The 17,526-nt window shown below is 41.7% G+C and overlaps 1 long non-coding RNA gene across 1 annotated transcript in view; it reads left to right on the forward strand.

Moving 5' to 3' along the window:
* Positions 1-372: 372 nt before the first annotated feature.
* LOC109552938 (uncharacterized) overlaps positions 373-17,526 on the forward strand; it is a 195,844-nt gene continuing 178,690 nt past the window's right edge. Inside the window, exon 1 of the long non-coding RNA XR_002179859.3 lies at positions 373-497. This is a non-coding gene — a long non-coding RNA (uncharacterized lncRNA). The remainder of the gene's footprint in view (positions 498-17,526) is intronic.

Here is a 17,526-nt window from a genome sequence, read left to right on the forward strand (position 1 = left end):
TAGGGGGGGGCCAAGGACACAGCTTGGCGAAGGCTCAGGTCCAAGATCCTTTTGGTTGCAATTGTGATTTTTACCCAAAACACATGCCTATGTGCCAGGCAGGTGTGGCTTGGTAAGGTAACAGGTACACCTTCACAGCCCTTGACTTACAAAGCCTCCTGTGTTTTAGATAATTAGCTTCAAGCTTTCTACTTCCTGAACGGTTATAAGTTCCTTAAGAGAAAAATATACCACGTTCTCATTCTTAATATGCATGGACATAAGACGCTTAGAACAGAAGGCTTTGTATATGATACGTGTTCAGCAAATATTTGTTGAATGAATTAATTAGAAAATTACCAAAAGTTTCAGAAATCTCAAGATGCTTGGGTGGAAAGCACTCATCATGACTGGGCTCTCCTGAACAAATGGCCTGCTCTCTTGGGAAATGCCCTGAGCCCGTGCATCTGGAATTGTGAAACTCGCGGAATCAATTACTGTGGAGGGTGGCTTCCTAGGTATGACCTTTATAAGACTAAAATTATTGCTTGTTTGGCTGCTTGTTTAAAAGTATTTGTCGCAAGTAAAAGTTTTGCTGTGTTATTGGCAGAATTACTCAAAAAAATATATGCTTAAGTTGAGATTTCTAAGTAGGCTCTTGTAAAAACAGGCAATTACTTGCTCAAGGCAGTTAATTGCACGCACAGATGGGTGCTTGTGCTACCAATTACTCATTTGCACTGGTGATTACCATTTGCATTAATTCATGAGATCTAGGGGAATTCTTAGGTACTAAGAAAGGTTTTAGGCATTTAAAAAACATATTAGTACCATAGGAGGAGACCGGAGGGGTGCAAAAGCTAAATATAAAACCCTATTCCAGTGGCTGTATTTAAAGAACAGTTTTTGAAGCTCACGGTTGCGGGAGGTTAGAGATTTACTTGACTATCTTTCTTAAGTTGTTTCCATTCACTCTGTCAGCTTAAAAAAAAAGGGAAAAGAAAACTGTTTCAGCATTTCTCATTTTACTTTGCTTTTCCTGTGGCTTTCTGTTAATGGCAGCCTCTGTCAAACTGTTTCTACTTGGATGGCTTCTAGTTTGCCAGAAGAGTTTTTTTTTTTTTTCCCTTTTCCTAAAATAGACACTCAAAGTTCTTTGAAATAACTTGAAATCATAGATCTGGGGGAAAAGTGGGTAAAAATCCCAAATCCTCCAGGGTTGAGGTGAAATGTCAAGGAGACTTGCTGTTTGAGGTCGTTATCCTGACAACCCAGTGCTATGATAAATGGACAGGGACTCCAAACAGAAAATGAAACGAGTTCCTCTCCTCATCAAAATAAGAGCACCAGCTTTAAGAAATATTTTTTCAAAATCATTATTGAATATTCTGCTGTGAACAGCCTGAAATAAATGTTTTGTGAGGAAAAATATCCTACGCTAAGATGTTCTCATGTGTATCAATTTTGAGTACTTGTCAAACTCTCTACCCTGTGGAAGCTACAAAGAAATTTTACTGTGAAGTTTCTCAAGGCGCTTTGCGGGATTTGTTGTTTTATTCTGGTAGTTGAATCTATTGGCTGGAACATTCTGGGGAAAGAAGACAGGGAGTAAAACATTCCAAGGAAGCAGCTTAATTAATGGGACAATGAGTTTAAAGCCTAGAGACCCCTGAATGTCCCTTGGGCTTAAGAGTACTGCTTAGGAGACTCACAGATATACAGAACAAGCTAGTGGTTACCCGTGGGAAGAGGGAAGGGGAAGGGGCAATATAGGGATAGGGCATTAAGAGGTACAAACTATTAGGTATAAAATAAGCTACAAGGATGTATTGTACAACATGGGGAATATAGCCAATATTTTATAATAACTATAAATGGAGTATTGGTTTTTTAAAAAAATATTTATTTATTATTTATTTATTTTGGCCACGCCGGGTCTTAGTTGCGGCATGCAGACTTCTTAGTTGTGGCAGGCATGCGGGATCTAGTTCCCCGACCGGGGGTCAAACCTGGGCCCCCTGCACTGGGAGCACAGAGTCTTACCCACTGTACCACCGGGGAAGTCCCTATAAATGGAGTATCGTTACTGAACACAAGTTCATGTGCCCGATGCACAGTGAGGCCAAACAAACTAAAACGTTGGGGTTTGGAGCAAAGAGAGATTTATTGCAGGGCCATGCAAGGAGAATGGGTAGGTCGTGCCCACCACTAACCCCAAACTCCCCGAAGGGTCTAAGCAAAGCATTTTTAAAGGCCAGGTGAGGGAGCGTCGCCCCAGGGTATGTGATCAGCTCGTGCACAATTCTCTGATTGGTTGATGTTGAAATAATAGGGCGGTTAACGCTATCAATCCTTAGGCACCGGAAGGTTCCAGGGACTGCGTGCTCATGATCATCAAGTAGTTAATTTCTTCCATTTGGTGGTGGCTCGTAGCACTGAAAAACTCAGAAAATATGCATGGGATACTGTTACCTGGGTACTTCAGAGAGGAGCTATAGCAGAGGATATGGGGGAGGAGGTCTGTTCCAGGAAGGCCCCATAGGGTCCTGCCTGGTTACAGTATAACTTTTAAAAAGTGTGAATCACTGTACTGTACACTTGTAACTTATATACTATTGTACATCAACTATACTTCAATAAAGAAAAAAAAAACAGGAAAAAAGAGTACTACTTAGGGATGTGGGGTTGAAGAATGAGGGTAGTCAGCCCAAAACCCTCTGAGAGATCTGGCATAATCCTTGATTTGGAGGATTTCCAGTGATGATTGGGTTGGTTCTTGGAGTCTCTTGTTGTAGTCCATTCTCATGCATACTCCTCCTGAACTGAGGGGATCTAAGTTGGGATAGGTGAAGTAATGCTGCAGCAACAAACAATCCCCAGATCTCAGCAGCCTAAAACAACAAAGGTTTCCTTCTCTCTTGTGCTGTATGTTCATTGTGTCTCCACACCTGGGGTGGAGGGCTTGTTCATCCTTGTCACTCTGGAACCTAGATAGATGAAGCAGTCTCCATCACTGATGCTTCTGACCACTGTGTCAGAGGAACAAGAGAGGTCTTAAAGGTCTTGAATCACCAGTGAAATGCTCTTTCTTGGAAGTGACTTATTTTCCTCTGTTCACAAGTTATTGACCATAACTAGTCACATGGCTTCACACACAATAAGGGAGCCAGAACAGGCAATTTATCTTGTGTCTGGGCAATAGGGTGAACTGGAAATATTTGGCAAACAGTACTAAGGACTATCCAAAGTGACTTTAGATTTAAGTGGACCCCATAGGATGTTCTCTAATTGGTTCCAGGAGCCGCAGAACTGTCATCTGTAGCTAGACTGGTGCCCAGGTACTACCTTCTTTTTAGATAACTTTTCTTTTGCCACATACTCTCCTGGTAGGATAATTGTACTATGGTACTTAATGTTACTTGGTGCACATTCTTTTTTTTTTTTTTAACTCCCATGAGGATGATAGGTTTTACATAGCTAGAGTACCACTTCTTAGGAATTTCTGAGACATTTGAGAAGAAATCCATTGTATTACTGTGGTTGTATATAAGATTATCAGAACTCTAAAGCACTGAATTAAAGCATTCAAAATTATTTGAACTCGAGTACCTGCACTATTTCTTTTTGGCAGGAGGCATCTTTTCCCATTCTATTCTAGTTTTGAGGCATTTGGGCTTTTTGTTTTGGGAAATATCAACAGATCAAAAATAGTGCTGAATCTGAAAACTCAGAGGAGAATTGAATTGTGAATTTGTTAGCCAAACCAGCTCACAAAATAGAAAAATTAAGGGGAAAATAGATGAGAGGAAAAAGGATAAATTAATATTCATCCTTTATAGCTTCTTGATTTTTAAAAAACTGCATTCTAGCCTTGGCAACAATGTTTATTGACCAAGGTAGATGAATAATGGTATAAAAAAGATTTGTGCTAATTCTAATCTTGATCTCTGGTTCCTTCTCAAAGAGGACCTAGTGATAATACCAACAGGTATGTCTAAGTTAATATGGTCCTTTTTATTCTTTGTGGTTGGTCTAAGAGATTCTCTTCTTGCTTTAGGATCTTTGTTGCTAAGTCTTAGTCTTTGCTCAGGTATTTCTCAAAGTGCATTTTGAATACTGGGTTTCCATCAATTAACTTCCACCTTTGCTCTCTTTCAAGGTGAATTGCAAATTCTGTCTGTGGATATGCAACGCTGTAGTTCTCTAGTTTCCCACTCTGAGCTCTGTTTCCCTTTCTAGCTCAGCTGCTGCTTGCTCTTTGGAATTCATATTCTATGTTCTCGGGGATCAGTGTTCTTTCCTATGCCTGTAATAATGGGTGGTAAGTATTTAGATACTTTTTCCTGGGAGGAATAAATGCTGAAATTTATTTCCACCCGGAATAAATGCTGAAATCTGGTTACTTATTTTCGTAAAGCCATGATACTTTCCTGTTTGGTTCTACAGGGAAGGCTTAAATATTCCTCTGGAGACAGTGGTTTTAGATGAGATCGTTTAATTGCTTATTGACTTGTTTGTGTTACAGTAGCGTTATCAAATTCGTTGTCCATTTTCATGTCTGCCTCTGCTACTTCATAGCTGTACCACATTGAAAGAATTATCAAGATTTCCCGTTTTCAAACTCAGTAAAATCACTTAGTCTCTCAAATTGAAAATGGAACTTGTCAACTTTGCTTGTGCTAATCAGTAACCTGTGTGGCATCGTGCATGAATGAATGCTTAGTAAGTTCATGTTTTTGATGGTAGAGGTGCTTATACTGGCGAAAAGCATCATGCATGAACCAGTTTCCCGTTTTGTACAGTGGTCTGCTTTCGTGAACACATGCATTGCAGGAAATCGAGGCTGTATTGTCAGCGAGAAAAGTCACAGAGTCATGGAAAGTGAGAACTGGGAAAGACAGATTTTTTTTTTCAAACTTACAAAGCTGTGAAACCCTTTCTCTAAGGAAAATCTGATGTGGAAATCCAATATATAAACAGATAAGAACTGACTTGTGGCTCAAGTGTGGTGGTGGGAATGGGGTCCTAGAGACGCATGTATTCTCCAATCTCTACACCCCAGACTTTCATGGTGCACAATTTGGAAACCACTGATGCTTAATCCCCTTACTGCAGACAGAAAACCTGAGCCCAGAGAAGGTCTGTGACTTCCCCAGAACTGCAGCAAAGCCAAACCACACCGAGGTCTTCTCACTTGCCTACTTTTGACCTTTTCCATTAAAATGTGGTCTCTTTGCAGTCGGAGAGTGTTTCTATAAACAAGAAGGTAACGGACGCTTTGTGTTATTACTATTGCTACTGGAAGAAAAATGTGTGAAAAAAAAATCTTTTGAGATTGTTAAATTAAGATTTTGTACCGAGAAGTTATCTCCATCATGAAAGAAGAGAAAGTGGGCTTCCTCCAAGTCCCTGGAAAAGCAAAGAGAGAGGGAGCTTTCAGTGCAATCAGCCTCAACCCTCTCGCTCTCCCCTCAGCCACGGGTATGTCTTTCTTCTGACTGTGTGTGACCCAGTGTGAAATTGAATGAGAATTTGTCAGAACAAGTCAGTGGAGCTTTCCTGCTCAGAAAGGGCTTGGCTCAGTTCTTGGGGGGAAAAGGAAAAAAGGAAAATTTAAAAATACAAAGGAAAACCACCCACCCCCAACCGTTGCCACACTTGAAACACGAAACCCTAGTCTGTTAATACATTTTAATAATTCCCAGACTAGAGAAAATTATGTGTATTCCGACTTAAACAGAAATCAGTAGTTGCTACTGTGGTTGAACTATACACTAGAGAACTGTACTCATATTCATGGCAGGCACCAAGGACAAATCCTCTGGGTTTTGAGTAGGTGTGAGACAGGAAGGAATTACCAGCCCAGTCATAGAAGATTAAAAAAAAAAATACAAAGCTTTTCTTTCAGAACAGTGGGTTTAATTACATATTCTTCATCTAACAAATAACAGTTCTCTGACCCTTGCTAAAATCATTGCATTTAAAAAATATGTGTCTGGAGGAAACAAGGCTGTAAGACAGTTTTATCCACATCTCTCTGGGTTTTCAGTTGTTTTACCTGCTCCTGGTTGGGAGTGAATTTTTTTTCTGCTGCTTAAAATTGATAAAATATGGGCACTAGTTTTAAAATTGTCATTGTTTCCTCTTCCTTCTATTAATGATAATTTAAAGAAGAACAATAAAATCTGTGATTCTGACATTGCAAATTAGGCTGTTCCCCTAAAGTGTTAAATTTCACATCACAGTTTGCTGGGGATGTTTTTTTTTTTTTTTTGTGGTACGCGGGCCTCTCACTGTTGTGGCCTCTCCGTTTTGCGGAGCACAGCCTCCGGACGCGCAGGCTCAGTGGCCATGGCTCACGGGCCCAGCCGCTCTGCGGCATGTGGGATCTTTCCGTTTCGGGACACGAACCCGTGTTCCTTGCATCGGTAGGCAGACTTTCAACCACTGCGCCACCAGGGAAGCCCCATCCTGGGGATGTTTTGAGGCCACTAGTTTATGACTGGACTGGGAACCTTTCCCTTTCTCTGTCATATGATAGAAAAATTGATTGCTCTGCTTTCATCCAAAAACCAGCGGAGTCAGGCACACAGTAGGTCGATTCTACGAATACAAAGGTGGATTAGATAGAGCCCCAGCTTTTGAGGGGCTCAGTCTACTGAGTGATTTTGGTAACAATTAACCCCTCACTTCTTAGCTCAGACTGTGTTCCTTACACACAAATAGGCCACCTCACTCCCTTCTCTGGCAGCCACGGAATTCTCTTTTCCTCCCTTGCTGTTGCTGAGAATTTCTCTGCCACTCTTGGTGTTCTCCACTCCTCCCATTACAACGCCAAGGATCCTGCCAGTGGATAGCGAACCTCACGGCCGGGGGTCGGGGTGGGGGAGGCTGGCTTCCCCACTTGCTCTGCCCAGCAAGTCAAGAGATGGAAGAAACATGTTCATATAGGTGTTGAGTTTTAAGATGAGAGTGTCAAGTACATTAGTGCCGAGTTTTCTGACCTGCGCATGAAGACCACAAGGACTGTTTTCTATGGGGAAGGAATTTAACAGAAGATTAACGGAGGCAGAAGTTTTTTCTAATTTGCTCTTTTCAGAGTTGGGTTTAGTTTTTACCAGCCTGTAAGGCAGAGGCTGAAACCCAGCTGAGTGTGGTTAGAAGCTGTTTTGTTTGGCTCACAGCTTATGGTGGTAGTTGTTTTTCTTTTGAGTTAGGGGGCCAGCTTTCTTTTATTTCTTATTTGAGTATAATTGCTTTACAATGTTGTGTTAGTTTCTGGTAACACAGTACAATATTGTGCAGTGAAGTGAATCAGCTATACGTATACATATATCCCCTCCCTCTTGGTCCTCCCTCCCCTGTAAGGGCCAGCTTTTTACACTTGAGGGATTTCTCATGAAATCTGAAGTCTGGCTTTTCTTGAAAATCAGAAGATCCGGTAATCTGGCATGGCAAAAGTCAGCTGATAGCAGCTGCCTGAGGGAAGGACAACATTTTCATTGTGCCGCCAGGGTCCTTTTGATTTGCATTACCTTTATGACACCTGAAGACTTTTCAGGTTCATCCTTTGTGGGTTAGGGGTAGTTTTATTTTAGTCAATAATCAATGGGGAGACTTCCCTGGCAGTCCAGTGGTTAAGACTTCGCGTTCCAATGCAGGGGGTGTGGGTTCCACCCCTGGTCGAGGAGCTAAGATCCCATATGCCTCGCGGGCAAAAAACCAAAACAGAAAACTGAAGCACTATTGTAACAAATGCAATAAAGACTTTAAAAATGGTTCACATTGGGCTTCCCTGGTGTCGCAGTGGTTGGGGGTCCGCCTGCCGATGCAGGGGACACGGGTTCGTGCCCCGGGCTGGGAGGATCCCGCATGCCACGGAGCGGCTGGGCCCGTGGGCCATGGCCGCTGAGCCTGCGCGTCCGGAGCCTGTGCTCCGCAGCGGGAGAGGCCACAGCAGTGAGAGGCCCGCGTACCGCAAAAAAAAAAAAAATGGTTCACATTAAAAAAAAAAATCTTTAGGGCTTCCCTGGTGGCGCAGTGGTGGAGAGTCCGCCTGCCGATACAGGGGACACGGGTTCGTGCCCCGGTCCGGGAAGATCCCACATGCCGCGGGGCGGCTGGGCCCGTGAGCCATGGCCGCTGAGCCTGCGCGTCCGGAACCTGTGCTCCGCAACGGGAGAGGCCACAACAGTGAGAGGCCCGCGTACCGCAAAAAAAAAAAAAAAAAAAAGAAAAAAATTCCTTAATAAAAAATAAATGTCCTAAAAATCTCAGATGTTACCGTTTTTTTTTTTTTTAAAAAAAAATCAGTGGGGAAATTTCATTGCTCCTGGAACCGATATTCTCTGGGAAGGTCTCGCTGGCATGTATGGCTCTCCTTGGGTGCTCATATTCTTTCATAAAGCTGCCGTGGTTTGTTCTACCTAACAGCGATTCAGAGCCATTGAGAAGGACTGCATATAAGCCCAAGTGCCCCCTGTCTTCCCACCCAGCTACCCTTGGCCACAGCTGCTCTTCTATGCTCATGGTCTGAAATGTCCACTAGAAAAAGAATACTATGCCTGGCAAGATGAGAGTTTAAAAGCAGAAGAATCATCCCTGGTGTTATAGTAAAGATAGCTAAAAGTTTTTTCATATTTTTTAGACAACTGATATTTATTGAGCCCCCCCTTACTCTGTGTCTGACCCTGAAGATAGAGTAGTGAGAATAAAAGGGATAAAAATATCTGCCCCCTCCAACCCGCTGAGTTTTACATTCTAGAGAGGGAATCAGATGATGAACAACATTATCTTAGATTACGTAATTATAGCAAGGGATTGTGTATAGTGTTGAAGAGGGTAGGAGAGTAAGGCAGGAAGGGGGAAAGGATGGATTGGGTGTGGGGAGTTGCAATTTTAGTAAAGTTATCATGGAAGGCCACACTCAGAAAGTAATGTTGGGGTAAGACCGGAAGACGGTGCGGGAAGGTGCCAGGCAGGTATCTGGGGGAGGAGCATGCAGGTAGCATTCGAAGGACAAAGTCCTGAAGAAGGAGCAGGTCTGGTGGTTGGAGGACTAGAAAGTTCCAGAAGGTCCTCGTGCTCATTGTCTGCATTGAGCTTTTGCTCTGCGTAGTTGGGCAGCCGTGGTGGGAGGAGGGCTGTAGTTAAGTAGAGGAAAACATCCTCTAACTTGTTTAATGGGGTCACTCTGGCTGCTCTGCTGGACGGAGACTGAAGGGGCAAAGGTGGGGGAAGAGAAACCAGTTAGGAGGCTGCTGTAGTGATTCAGGTGAAGGATGGGAGCCAGGAGGGCCAGGGTAGGGGTGTATTGGGGGATATATTTTGAGAGTCGTGCTGACAAAATTTGTTGGCAGATTGAATGTGAAGTATGAGAAGAAGAAGGAAGCCAAGGATGACCTCAAGATTTTGACCCAAGCAATTAAAAAAATGGAGTTGCCACTTACTGAGTTGGGGAAGCCTGCAGGAAGAGCCGGGTGGGGAGGGGTGAATAGTAGTAGTATTTGGGGGATATGTGAAATTTTTGATGTATATTAGACATCCAAGTGGTTGTGGAGGAGGCAGTAGTAAATCATGGCAATCTCTACTATGCTACAACTTCAAGTCTTTGCCTATACAAATGTGCTATAGAAAGTCTAAATTATAACCAAGTGTAACCTTATTCTCATGCAATTAAGGAAAGATGTGGTAAAAGAAAAAAGATCTTTTCAACATCCAGTTGCCTTGAAAGGAGGCCTATTTTAATAACCTTCAATTTAACATTAGATCCTTCTATTATTAATGCACATTTTAAAAATCATCATAAAAACTAAATAGGCATTAAAAATCACCTTGGGCTGAGAGCTGGGAGAATAGACCTAAAATAAATATTTAATACTGATAATAGAGACACATAGGAAGTCAGTGGGAAATATGCTTGACTCACAAGGAAGGCCTCAAGGGCTTCTTAATCAAGTTGAAACCTTTTATCATAAATTTTCATATGACTTTTTGAAGTCAAAGGGTTTCCTAGAAATAACCTCATTAAGCTCTAGTGAGACTAGCCAGGACACATAATATTATTTCTAATTTATAGATCTGGCTGTGGAAGAGGAGAGGCTGCACAATAGGGTTGCTATGTTCTTGGCAACTCAGTGGCTAAACAATGCTTGGAGCCTGCATTTTTTTCATTTCACATAAGTTATTTTCCAGCGTAACTAAATTGTATCCTTTCTTTTCTGTTCTTTATAAACAAACAAACAAACAAATCCTTCTTTTGCTTTCCTCAATGGCTTCCACCATTTTAACTCTAAGGGGTCACGTGCAAAAAAGGTTTTTCACATTAAAGGAAAGATTTGAGCTCTGGCCAAGTATAGCTTAATTTTCAGTTTCTAGGTTCAAGATGTGGACAGACTCATACATTCTCCCCTCAAGATGTGTGTGAAGGATGGTTGTTTCCTCCAAAATTTCAAATAAACGAAGTGAACACATCCCTGCTGTCAAATTGTAGCAAGATGCGTCATAACATCAAGTGTGGCCAGAGACGGCAGTTGTCTGTACTCAATTTGCAGTATCCCTTTAGAGATGAGGCACACCCAAACATGAGAGAGTCATTCAACAAACATTTGTTGAGCATCCGCTAAATGGGTAACTCCAGGCAGTGAGACAGTGGTCTTTGATAGAGGGAAGCTCAGTGCATTCTGAGAATATACTAGGATTCCGTAGTTAGAATTTAGTGGAGAATGTGATCTTTTTTTAACTTTTTATTTTATATTGGAGTATAGTTGATTAACAATGTTGTGTTAGTTTCAGGTGTACAACAAAGTGATTCAGTTATGCATATACATATATCTATTCTTTTTCAAATTCTTTTCCCAGTTAGGTTGTTACAGAATATTGAGCCGAGTTCCCTGTGCTGTACAGTAGGTCCTTGGAGAATGTGATTATAAATAACCCCTGTGCCACATCCTTCTAATTCCATGACCCCAGACATAGAAACCTTTCCTGCTAGCCCCATTTAGAACAATCCAAGGCAAAGTGTTTTTTTGTTTTGTTTTTTTATCATCTTTATTGGAGTATAATTGCTTTACAGTGGTGTGCAAGGCAAAGATTCTTATTGGCTAAGCTTGCGCCACATCTCCACTCCTTGGACCAACAACGAGGGCCATGGATTATTATTTAAATTTTGGATCTAGGTAATGTGGCTGGAGGACAGCAAACCATGATTACAGATACTGTAGACTCACACAGAATGGGTAGTGGGAGAGGAGCCATTCCCAAAGGAAAGAGGGGTGAGGTGAAGATATTATGAAGGGAAGGGATGCTGAGAGAGCTACAGTAATAGATGTTAGCTAATAAGTGACCGTAGGCAGGACACCGAAGAGGGAGTCAGGATGGTTTCCTGCAGGAGGTAATGCCTGACCTGAGTCATTTAAAAAATGTGAGCTAAGTATTGAAGAAAGAGTAGACATTCTCCAGGTGTTTATGTGTGTATTTTTTTGCAGACATAGGAGAGGTTAGGGTGGTCCAGGTAGAGGGAGTAGGGTGTATAAAGGGACAAAGGTGGGAAAAAAGAAAATGACCTATGGGTAAGTAATGAGGAGACAGGTAGAGGTTAAAGGGGGTAGATGAGATTGTCCAGAAAAAGTATATACAGAGAATAGGCTGGAGGATGGACTTGCAAGACAGGTGAGAGAAGCATTCCCATCAGAGAATGAGAGTGAGGGGCCACGCATAGAGGAGGAGAAACCAGAGAAAGTGTGTTCAGTAAAGTCAAAATTCCTAGGAGCAGCAGTAGGTGTGGTTTTCTGATTTTCTCCAACAGTGCTGAGCAGCCTGGCTCTACATGTGGAAAAGGTACGCAGACAGTGTGATGGATCCAAAACCTGCGGTTTGCCAGGTCAAAGTGGCTGACTGTAGGCAAGGAAGTTGAGGATAGTACAAGAGATGCTGCGTGATGGACCTGAGCCTTGGCAGGTAGGGCTGGAAGCGAGTATAGAGAGGCCTTAATTAAAAGACGTTGGTCAAGGATGGGAGGTCTTAATGAGTCAGAGAGAGGGTGTGGTGGGCATAAAGGACTCAAGGAGCTGAAGGGATAGGGAATTATGGTCAGAATGAGGTGCTGAATTTCAGGTCAAGCCATAAGGTCTAAAGGTGTAATCATGGCTCATGGGTGTGAGAGGCAAAACTGCAAGGGAAGTATACTAGTTAGGGTTCTTCTGCAAAAACAAAATCAATAGAATATATATATATCTTATGGTATTGGATATTATGTGTATTCCATACTCCATATCTATATATCCGTGTCTGTTTGTCTATCTACCTACCTACCTACCTATGTAAAGAGATTTATTCTAAGGAATTGGCTCATATGATTATGGAAGTGGGCAAGTCCCCAGATCCGCAGGGTGAGTCAGCAGCCTGGAGACTCAGGAAAACTGATGGCTTAGCTCCATCCCAGTCCAGAGGCATGAAGACCAGGAGAGCCCATGGAATAGTTCCAGTCCTGAGGCTGGCAAGCTTGAGACCTAGGAAGAGCCAATGTTTCGGTTTAAGTCGGAAGGTGGGAGAATTATGTGACTTCCCCCTCTTAAGTAGGGCAGGGTCCGTAGTTTTGCTCTATTTAGCCCTTCAATTGCTGGACGAGGCCCATCCACGTTAGGGAAGGCAATCTGCTTTACTCAGTCTACCGTTTTAAATGTTCATCTCATCCAAAAACACCTTCACAGAAACACCCAGAATAACGCTTGACTAAATATCTGGGCACCCTGCGGTCCAGTCAAGTTGACACATGAAATGAACCATCATAGAAAGTGATCCACTTATTCCAGATCCTCTGTGCTGGCTCTGGTCTTTCTGGCCTTGACCTTCTGGCTCCAAGTTCCCACTTCAGCTCCTGCCTTTGACCCTTGACCCCCAAAGCTGAGTCTCTCGTTACAACTGTGATGGGAAGTTTCTGTGCAGATGGGGGTTGACACCTGGGAGCTGGGACTGAGTTTTGACAGGGCTGTATGCAAAGATTGCTTGCTGGGAGCGTCCTGCTATGAAGAGAGCTATGTAGTAGTATGGCTGCAACCGTCTAATCTGTTCCCAGTACCCAATTCCTACAGGGAAAATCAAGGCTAAGTTGGTTCCTCAGAGCATTTGAGGGCCAAAGGAATGATTGCAGGCACATTACTATGTGCCACCGCTTAGGTGAGCTTAATGGAACAGGTAACAGATGCTGTCTACATCCAGCTACAAAAGGAACTGCCCTCACTGCAGATGAGGACTGTCGGAACACAAGTTCGCCTGCCAGGGGCTACCAGAGAAGAGATTATGATTAGGTCTCTTGTTTCCTGAGCAGAGCAGTGTTAATGGAAATCATGGAGATCATAATAAGCTGGTGGCTTCAGGGTAGTAGATGGATCATAAGGAAAAGACCTGCCTTTGTTGAGTGATTTTTGTTACCCCCAAAGGTAACAAGACTAGTAAGTAAACTATCTCTTTTAAGGTGCTCTTGTGGTATTAAAAAGTCTACTGCTTCTGAGCCTCCCAGGACTGGGGTTTTAAAGTGACCCGTGACAGAAAGTCTGAAAAATTGGACAACTTCTCTGGAATAGGCCTTGGGAGAGACAGATAATATTATCAATCTGTACTCTTGTTTCTTTCCTCATTGGGATCAGTTATATTCCCACCTATCCCTTCCACATGGGACAGTCTCCTGTTCTGTTTGAATTTCATGGAGTTGAAAGTCTTACATGTATTCCAGACTTCATTAATTCAAAAGGAACCTAATTCAAAAATTACCTTCAAAGCTGTTCACTTATTTCTCTGTTTCTTAACTCAGCTGTTAAATGATTGGATTTTTATCTTTTCATCTGTTTGGGATTGAATCCAGGCCCCATCTTTTACATAATGTGCAATCTTGGGAAAGTTATTGAACTTCTATGGATGTCAGTTTCCTTATCTATAAAATAGTGATAATAATAGAATCTACCTCCTGGGTTACCATGGAGATTCAATAAGCTATTCTATATACAGTTGACCCTTGAACAACACTGGGGTTAGGGGCACTGACCCACCACACAGCTGAAATCTGCCTCTGCCTCAAAAACAGTGGAATTGATAAATGATTCACCCAAGGACAGGAAGCTGAAACAGTTTGGGTAGAATCAGAGTTCAAACCCTACTTTGAGTCCACATACTGTGATCTCTAAACAAACACAAACTTTTCCCCACACTTAGTTCAAGGGTCAACTGTAGTTGCCACAATTTTAGCAAAGAGCAAACGCTCAATAGACATTAGCTCTAATTTTTATTTGTTATCCTGCACCTCAGATTCTTTCAGCTTGTCTTTATAGGTATATAGCTGATATATGTTTATCGAGCGACCAACAATGGGATTTTTACCCAGCTGTGACTCATGCTTTATTTACTATAGGTGACTATATTATATTTGAAAGTGGAAACAAGGAAATCTTGCTTTTCATAGTCTGTGCAAGTACCGAATTTTGCTTGATTGGGTGCATTTAAGGGGAGTGAGGTGAGGGAAGGAATATTTGGGTGGTAAATCTCTATTCCTAAATCTCATTTCTAGCTTTCAGCTGTGCAGGAAGCCAGTGATTACATTTCTGACACTAATAACCTTTTTGCTCATGACTCATCTCAGATGACGGCATAAGGAAACCATGGCTCTGGTCAATGGACATGTAATTTGTTTCTCAGATTTAATAGGGTATGAATTGGGATTCTCTCAGCACTAATCTCCCTAACAAGGACAATTCCTGATTGCAAATTATTTAGTCTATATACAACTTGGAAACTTAGGAATGTTTAGACATTCAGTATTTCACAAGCCAGACTATTCACGTTCAGAGAATGTCTACCAAATCCTCTGATTTGGTTCAGATAACATACAAGCTTACGTAAACCTTGTAGAAGGTATTGAACAACAAAGCAGCGAATCACATGGCTTGGTTAATTCTGCCTTAGGTTATTCAGTTATTCTTCAAACATGTGTACTCTGGACACACAAATGAATGCGATACCATCTCTGTTCTCTGGGGGCTCAATGGCAGGTAGTACTTTAGTCAGAAAAATATGGTGGTTACAGCAGGAAACAACCATTTATCCATCTATCCATCTATCCATCAATTCAATAAATATTAATGAAGCGTTTATAGGAGCCAGACACCAAGCTAGGTATAAGTGATTCAACAATGGTAATATAGATGCTTCCTGCCCTCTTAGACTTGTTAAAACTCATAGTAGAGATAAAAAATTAAACACATTAACAGTACATTGTGATAAATGCAAGATAAGGAAACCATTTATAGCCCATTGGGACACGCACGATCGATACAAGGAAAGGAGCTACAGTAATCAAAGTTAAAATGCTCAATTCGGAACTGATAGTTTTTCTTTTCTTTCTTTTTCCCTCTTTGCTTTTGTTTTCTCTTTTCTTTTCTTTCTTTTCCTCTTCTTTTCTCTTCTTTCTCTTCCGAAAGATCGGAAGTCATGAGCAGAATACAGTTCCATTCAAAAGAAGTTATATGGGAGGGTTGTACCTTTAAAAGTTTCTTTGGTTATATGAGTTTGTACAAAAGCAATTAGGAGTACAGATAGAAAGAGTGATAGTAATATAGGTGATGTCTTGCGTGGAAGAAAACCTGTATATTAGGCAATGGACTTTGAGTAATTACAGACACAAACAGCAAAGAGTTCTTTAAGATGAGCATGGTAGCACTGACAGCAGGAAACAACCGGAAAGGACCTGCCTGGATATAGAGACCATGATGAAAGAAGATGCAGATTTGTTTCATCATAGGGGGTTGTATTTCCTTAAACATTTTCCTCATCAGGTACTGAGTTATAAAATTTTTTTCTTTTACCATTAGGAAGTACCTGAATCAGATAGAAACAACCAACACGAGTGTTCTAGCACCCAAGCAGGTAGCTGAGTAAGAAGTCCTCACTTGTTTTTGGTAAAAAGTCCTAAACATTGAAGGCATCTGCAAAGTCAGAAGTTCCCAAGTCTCCTTGTGTATCAGAAATACCTGAGGAGCTTTGAAAAAATAGAGATAACCTTCCTATCCCGGGAGATTCTGATTTAGTAGGTTTGGGAGAGAGAGCTGGGGATATATTGTTAAAAAGGCTTCTCGGGTGATTCTAACATACCTAGTCTGCCATGGGTGGCTGTTTCTGACCATTGTACCAGGTTAACTGTAGATTTCTCATTTATTTCCCTTTTCAGGTGGATCACTCATTTTAAAACTTAAACATAGGTTTACATCAATGGCAATTTAAAATTCTTATTCCCTTCTTTTGTCCCATCCTCTCTTCTTTCATCTCCTCCACATTTTTCATCGAATCCTAAAATTTGTAGGTACAGTGTGAACACCTTGTCTAAATCCTGCTTTGAGATAAGAGAAGAAAAGTAAATAAACTATTAGGGAAATCCCTTGCCCAGTAAAATTTCCTGGAAGAGTCTCAGAGTCAGGTAGCAATTCACAAGTGGAACTACTTACAATCAACACAACTGGTTGAAAAAGATGTGGGGCGGAGCAGTTGACAATCTGTGGAAGTCAACACATTGTGCAGCTGGCTTTTTCAGACCTGCCTTCTTGCCTCTGGTAAGCTCTTTCCGTGTGTTCCATCCCGTATCATGACTCATGACTCAGCTTCAATGACCTGGCAGGCTTCTCACTGTGGCCCCTTGGTTTGGCAGTTTGGTGAAGGCTTTCCTTCCAGGGCTGGGCTCTACTCTGCCAACTGGGATTTAGCCTGTCTGTCTCCTTGGCCCTTTCCGGCTCCCTTGTACCTAGGCTCCTTCCCTAGGCAAATGGCCTTTTGGGGTCACAGTCCCCCCAGAACTTTTTCTTTCAGTGTTTGATCAACTTCATAACCAAATAATTTCTCCCTTATGTTCAGCTGAGCTCTCTTTTGTCATAATGTAACCATTATCTCCTTATCTAGTCTTTGGAGGACCAATATCCTCATAGGACCCAATTTCTGTTCCTCTACTATTCTCTCTTACCTCTAAGCTCTCGTGCTTTTTTCTTTTATGAATTAATAAGTATAACAGTGCTTGACATAGAGTAGACGTATGTAGGTGTTATTTCTATTATTGTTTTCTTTACATCCTTCTAGTACTGTGAACAGAGGTACACTTATTTCTCTAATAAATAAGTGATTTCTCGAATAAGAATCAGAGGAAGAAGGACAGGGGTACAATTACTGTCACGTTCCTTTCACTTCATTACACACTAACTTCCACTTTCCTCCTTCGTATCTCCCGACCCTCAACCTCACACACCTCAGCTAAACTGCTAACTTTGAATTTGTTTTCAAGGACAATGACCTCCAATTTTTTTTTTTCTCTTTTATTTGTCACTGCTGAGTACTTTTTCCTCATGTTAAATTAGGTATGTTTTGGCAGTAATTTGTGATAAGAGACACAGCAATGTAGTTTCCCTTTTCATTTTCCATAAAAATTGCTTATTGTGCCATATTTGTTTATGGTAGGAAGTTATGGTCACATAAACTCATATACATTTACATTGCCCAGAAGCATTGTTTGTAGAA

Source organism: Tursiops truncatus, chromosome 11 (genome assembly GCF_011762595.2).
Source record: "Tursiops truncatus isolate mTurTru1 chromosome 11, mTurTru1.mat.Y, whole genome shotgun sequence".
NCBI classification, from domain to species: Eukaryota; Metazoa; Chordata; class Mammalia; order Artiodactyla; family Delphinidae; genus Tursiops; species Tursiops truncatus.